This window comes from Tupaia chinensis, unplaced genomic scaffold (genome assembly GCF_000334495.1).
Source record: "Tupaia chinensis unplaced genomic scaffold, TupChi_1.0 Scaffold144170_1, whole genome shotgun sequence".
Classification (NCBI taxonomy): domain Eukaryota; kingdom Metazoa; phylum Chordata; class Mammalia; order Scandentia; family Tupaiidae; genus Tupaia; species Tupaia belangeri.
This window is the reverse complement of record NW_006204026.1, coordinates 300,717-307,222: the sequence shown is the minus strand read 5'-3', so window position 1 is coordinate 307,222 and position 6,506 is coordinate 300,717. Positions and strand designations below refer to the sequence as shown.

At 41.4% G+C, this 6,506-nt stretch overlaps 1 pseudogene; it reads left to right on the top strand.

The window, feature by feature from the left end:
- LOC102499879 (putative olfactory receptor 10D4) overlaps positions 1 to 813 on the top strand; it is a 12,350-nt pseudogene extending 11,537 nt beyond the window's left edge.
- Positions 814 to 6,506: the final 5,693 nt, after the last annotated feature.

The window sequence follows — 6,506 nt, the reverse complement described above, 5'->3', positions numbered from 1 at the left end:
CCTCTCAGCTGTTCTCACTTCCCCCAACCTCCACACCCCCATGTATTTCTTCCTGGGGAGCCTCTCAGTGTTCCACATCTTTTTCCCATCGGTGAGTTCTCCCAAAATGATGCTCTACCTGAGGGGGCAAAGCCGCACCATCCCTTACTGGGGCTGTGCCTGCCAGCTCTTCTTCTACCACTTCCTGGGCTGCACTGAGTGTTTCCTGTACACCGTGATGGCCTATGACCGCTGTGCGGCCATCTGTCACCCTTTGCGATACTCGGTCATCATGAGCCACCGGGCGTGCATCGTCATGACTCTGGGCACCTGGCCGGGGAGCTGTCTGCACGCATCCATCCTCACGGTTCTCATCTTCAGGCTCCTCTACTGTGGCCCCAATGAGGTGGACAGTTTTTTTCTGTGATATTCCAGTGCTGCTGCCCTTGGCCTGCGCAGATACCTCTCAGGCCCAGACAGTGAGCTTCATCAATGTGTGTGTGGTTGTGCTCCTGTGTTTTCTTCTCATTCTCGCTTCTTATACTCGCATGGTTATCTCTGTACTGAAGATTGGCTCCTCAGAAGGCAGGCGCAGAGCCTTCTCCACCTGCAGTGCCCATCTGACTTCCATCCTGCTCTTCACGGGCCGGTGGTCCTCATTTATCTCCGACCCGCCTCCAGCCCTTGGCTGGACTGTGCGGTTCAAGTCTGAATAACACTGTGAGTCCTCTCCTGAGCCCTTTGATATATTCCTTGAGAAACAAGGACGTGAAGTCAGCGCTAGGAGAGATATTAAGGAGAAATTCATTGTGGGGAGTAAACTTGGTGTCGTGATCCATCTTTAGAGTTTCATCTTATGTTTATCGGGGAGCAATTGATTAGTCTCTTAAATTTGATGGCATTACTGAGGATAGTTTGGGACAAACAGGTGTGATGAAATAGATTCTGGTATGATTTATTGCATATGTATTTTCATAATTTGTTTAAAGAATTATTTTATTGAACTTTATTTATTTATTTTAATTTGACCAGAGAAGGATGAGGGGGAGAAAAAGTGAGAAAGCAAGCCTCCAGGTTGGGACTTGAACCAGTTGGTCATGTGGGAGCCCAGCGCCCTTTACCACCACGCCACTTGCCAACCCCAATGTTTATGTCATTTTTTTGTTCAGCAAAGTCTTTACCATGCTTGCTATGTGCCACTATTCTATGCACTTTACAACTACAAATATAAGTCATAATGATCAGATGAACTAGCTGGTGTTACTGAACATGAAGAGAAGGTGCAGAGAGGCTGAGACACTTGTGCTGAGCCAGAATGGGAACCAAAGGGCCTTAGGCTTGTGCTTCTATAATGTAATAATTAACACACATGCTCTTTTAGGAACTTTTTTCAATGTACTCCAATTTACTAGATGTTCTCCAATTTACCAAAAAGAATCTGTAACTCATTAAATTAACTGCATTGATTTCTGTAAGTTTTTGCTTTGTGTTTTGATAGATGACATATTTGGGTCTGATATAAAGATATTCTCTTATATTTTAGAAGCCAGGTAATACCCAAATCACACCATTAGTACTGGGCCCCTATTCTCAGGTAAGCTTATTTCTTTATAACAATGGTTTGAACTCTTGAAGAAGTGCAGGTTTTCTTTTATTCAGTCAAGGACTGACTGGATTTCAGGATCCTTGGACTTTCAAAATAATAATGATCTGCTTCTCATGTAAATAGCTTTGAAAAAAGCTAAGAAACTGGCAAAGAAATAGTGACGTGACTAGAAACTACTCACTAGTCCTACCACCAAAAAATAGCCAATAACTTTCAGGTCATCAGGAAAGTCATGATGCGTTTTTACATAGAAAAGCATAAAAAGATACATCGTGATTTTCCCAGTGACCTAACATTAACGTTTGGTATTCTTTGTATCTCTCTCATTAGTTATTACATTGGAACTGGGGTTTCTAACTTCTCGTTTCAAATTCTTTCATCTCTATCATCTTTACCCATGCCTCTATCTAAATTAGCCATCTGTTCTGTGATGTGTGGCTTAAAGAGGGGGTGTGGGCCAGCCTGTGGCATGATAGGTAAGGTGGTCGGATCCCACGTGGCTTACTGTTCAACCCAGATCCTGCGGCTTGAGAAACACCAGGCCTGTGTGTATATGCATGCCCAAAATCCCAAAGGGAGGGAGCAATGGAGAGGAGAAGCAGTGTGACCATCCCTCATGGCAGCGCTGCTTCCTCACTTTCCCTTTCTCCATCTCTCTGACATTTTTTTAAAAGAACCACGTAGGAGTATGTTCTGAGAAGTATGTCATTAGGCAATTTCATCATTGTATGAACATCAGAAAGTGCTTACACTAGGGGTGGCCTGCCTAGGCTGTGAGATAGAGCGATTGTTTCTGGGCTAAAACCCGTGTAACATGTTACTGTACTGAACACTGGAGGTAATTGTAGCATAATGGTAAGTTTTGTACATCTAAATAGTGAAAAGTTACAGTAAAATATGATACAAAAGATCAAAACTGCACCTGTATAGGGCCCTTACCATGAATGGAGCTTACAGATCTGGATTTTGCTCTGGGACAGTCAGAGAGTGAGTGAGTGTGAAGGCCTCGGACACTGCTGCACACCCTGGACACACGATCCACACCATACACATGCTGATACATGTTGTAATGATCAGATGAAGTACCTGGTGTTACTGGAGGTGAAGGGATGGTGTGGAGAGGCACCTATTGTTTTTCAATCATGAATTAACCTTAGCTTACTATAACATTTTTACTGCAAAGACTTAAAATTGTTTTTAACTCTTTTGTGGCAACAGCTTAAAACATAAATACATTGTACAATTGTACAAAGATAGTTTGTTTGATTATAACTTTATTCTATAAGTTGTTATCTGATTTTAAAAATATATTTATGTTTTACTTTTTGAACTTTTCTTGTTCTGAATGAAAACACAGACACACACTTAGCCTGGGCTAACAGGGTCAGGACCCTCAGAGTCACTGTCTTCTAGCTCCACATCTTGTCCTCCTGGAAGGGCCGTGATGAAGGAAACAACACAAGGTTAGATTAAGCACAAGAGAAAATGACGCACTCAAAAGGTGTGGTACACATGTATGTGGCTGCTGCGGGCATAGCATGGCATGTTGTTTTACGGTAAACTTCGTTTATGTTTAGTAAAGGCAATACTTTCTACAACAATGGTAGAATGTATAGTATAGCAATACATAAACTACCAGTCACATCAAGGACTGTGTACGGCACCTAATCACAGGCAGCCTACGTTAGTCCAGCTGGCAACACAGTGAGTGTGTTGATGCCAGCACCAGCACGGGCCCCTGAGTGAGTGCTGCACTCCAGCCCTGTGAAAGATCCACGTTACTGTGTGGTAGGAATTTTCAACTCCATTATAATCTTATGGGCCACTGTCATATATGTGGTCCATCTTTGACCTTAGCATTGTTATGCAATACATAATTGTGTTTGTATATATGTATAGACACATGTAATGAGGGACTAAAAAGTTTAAGAAAAGGTAGAATTAAAAGATAACAATAAAATATATTAACCTGTGGGCCAGTAGGTGGCATGGAGGTTAAGGTGGCTGTGTCCCACATATCCAATGGAATGGTTGAGTCCCGGATGCAGTGGCTTAAAAATGACACCGGGTGCGTAGGTGTGCATCCTCAAAATCCCAACAGGAGAATGGAGAAAAAGAGACTGTGGTGTAGCCATCCCCCTGGGGGATGATTTCCCTCTCACTTTTGTCTCTCTCTGGAGAGCACACACGCCTGATAGGAATGCTAAAAAAGCATATAAATTTATTTTTCAATATAAGCTCCATGAAGTTTAAGACACTTTTTTATGTGAATTTGCCAGAGGCTGTGTGTGCTCATCAGAAAGGCAAAGAGAGAGAGAGAGAGAGATCTTTGCATGCACTTGCTGGAGAGACAGAGCAACAGAAAAATGAGAAATCGCCCCACAGGGAGGATGGCCACACTGCAATCCCTTCTCCTCTATTCTTCTCTCAGGATTTCTCTGGGCATGCATGTACACAAACCTGGCATGAATTTCAAACCACTGGGTCCAGGACTTGAACTGTCATCAGTCATGTGGAAGTCCAATGACATAACTATTATGCCATCTGCTGGTCCCAGTTTAAGACACTTTGTAAGTGATGAGATAAGGCATTTAGTCCATCTCTAAAGAACTGGGGATCATAGTGACTTAACAATGTCAAAGTTGGTTAGTAGGTTTTGTTTGTTTGTTTGTTTTATGAGAGATTTTTTTTTTTTTTTTGCTATAGGGTATGTGCGCTCACTGGACAGACAGAGAGAGACAGAGAGACAGAAAGCAAGAGATCACCCTCCAGCGTGTCCGGCCATGCCACGATCCCTTCATCTCTATTCTCTTCTCGGGATCTTGGGGATGCATGCACACGTGCCCAGCGTGAGTTTTAAGCCACCAGGTCCAGGACTTGAACCGTGGTCGACTACATGGGAGTCCAGTGACATAGCCATTATGCTAACTGCTGGTCCTTTTGTTTGTTTGTTTTAACAATATTAACTGAAGAAAAAATGGGTAACGGGTGTCCTTTCATGATATTCTAAGATTCAGAAACCGAAAGAAGTCAGAAGGAGCCAAATCAGGCCTGTGAGTTGGATATCCATCAAAATTCCCACAAAATCTCCCCCTCTTCCTTTTTCTGAATGAAAGGAAGGAGCAAGAGCACTATAGTAGTGAGGACTCTGCCTGAGGCTTTCCTGGGTGTTCATCTGCAAAAACTTCAACTAACTTGCTCAAAACACTCTCGTAGTAAGCATGTTATTGTTCTTTGGCTTTCTGAAAGTCCACAGGCACAATGACTTGAGTGTCCCCAACACTGTTGCCGTGGCCTTTGCTCCGGACTGGCCCACTTCCAGCTCCGGGTCGCCACTGCGCTGACTGTGCCCAGGGTTGTACTGGTAAGGTGATGTGTCCTCTCCTATTGCAGATCTTAGAAGGAATGCTTCAGGGTCTTAATCTCACTTGTTTAAAATTTCCATCAAAAACTCATTTCTGTCTGACGTAGATCTGGGCTCCACAGTTCTGGCACCCACTGAGCAGAACGTTTGCTCAGCTTCAGTTTTTCAACGGGAATTTCGTAAGCTGAACTAACTGAGATGTCTGTGATGTTGGCTATAATTTCTACTGTTATTTGCTGATCCTCTTCAATTAGGGTACGAGATTAATTAATTTTTTTCTTTCTAATTGACATGGATTGTCTGTTACTGTAGACGTCGTTTTCAACATTGTCTCATCTGTTCCTAAAATGAGCTATCCATGTGTAATATGTTGATTTGGGGGAGACATTGTTACCATTAACTTCTGGTAAAGCACCAGTAATTTCATCATTCTTCCACTTGGGCTTTTGATGTTTGTTATTATTTCATTTTTAGCAGAATTCATGTTGCTCTAATAGAAGCTCTTTTCAACTGATGTCTTGTTCTTTTTAGTATCTTGAGCTAGACCCTACTCATACATGTTTTACTACATTACCGTAAGTTTACTTGGGTGCAAAATATTAAAAATCTATGCATAGCATTTTCATAATAGGCATTTTCTATAAATTCTTTAAGACTCATCGTATAGTAGTGATCATATTCTACATATATTTTTTATTTTAGTAGAATAAAAACATTTTCAATTGTCATAATTTTAAAAACAGATTTATAGAAGTATAAAATTATGTGCCAAAGAATTCACTAATTTAAAGTGTAGAAGTCAATGGTTTTTAGTATATTTCTAGATGTCTACCATCATCACTATGTCAATTTTAGAAAAGTTTCATCACCACATAAAGGATCCTATACTCTATACTCATCACCTCTCTATTCTCTAAGCACCCTCAGTAAGCAAATACTAATCTAATATGCTGGAAATTTCATAAAACTGAAATCACAGAAGATGTTTTTAATGACTAGCTTTTTTAACTTAACAAGATGTTTTGAGGCTCATCCATGTGGTTGCATGTTAATTTTCACAGCTACATTATATTTCACCATGGTGTATATGGCACAATTTATTCATCAGTTGAGATATTTCTGTCTTTGGGTCTTGTGAATAGTGCCGCTATTAACTTTCATGTACATGTTTTTGTTTAAACACCTATTTTCGTCTTCTTTTGGAGAGGTTTTTTTGCTATAGGACACATGTGCTTGCCAGAAAAATAGAGAAAGAGAGACAGAAAGCAAGAAATTAACCTCCAGTGGGGATGGCCACACTGCAATCCCTTCTCCTCCATTCTCCTCTTGGGATCTTGGTCACGAGGTGTGAGTTTAGGCCACTGGGTCTGGCACTCGAACCATAGACTACATGGGAGTCCAATGACATAGCCATTACGCCAACTGCTGGTCCCTAAACACATATTTTTAATTTGGGGGATATATCTCATCATGGAATTGCTGGGTAATATGGTAATCTCATGTTTTACCTTTTGAGGAATCCCCAAACTATTTTCCACAGCAGTTGCAACATTTTAC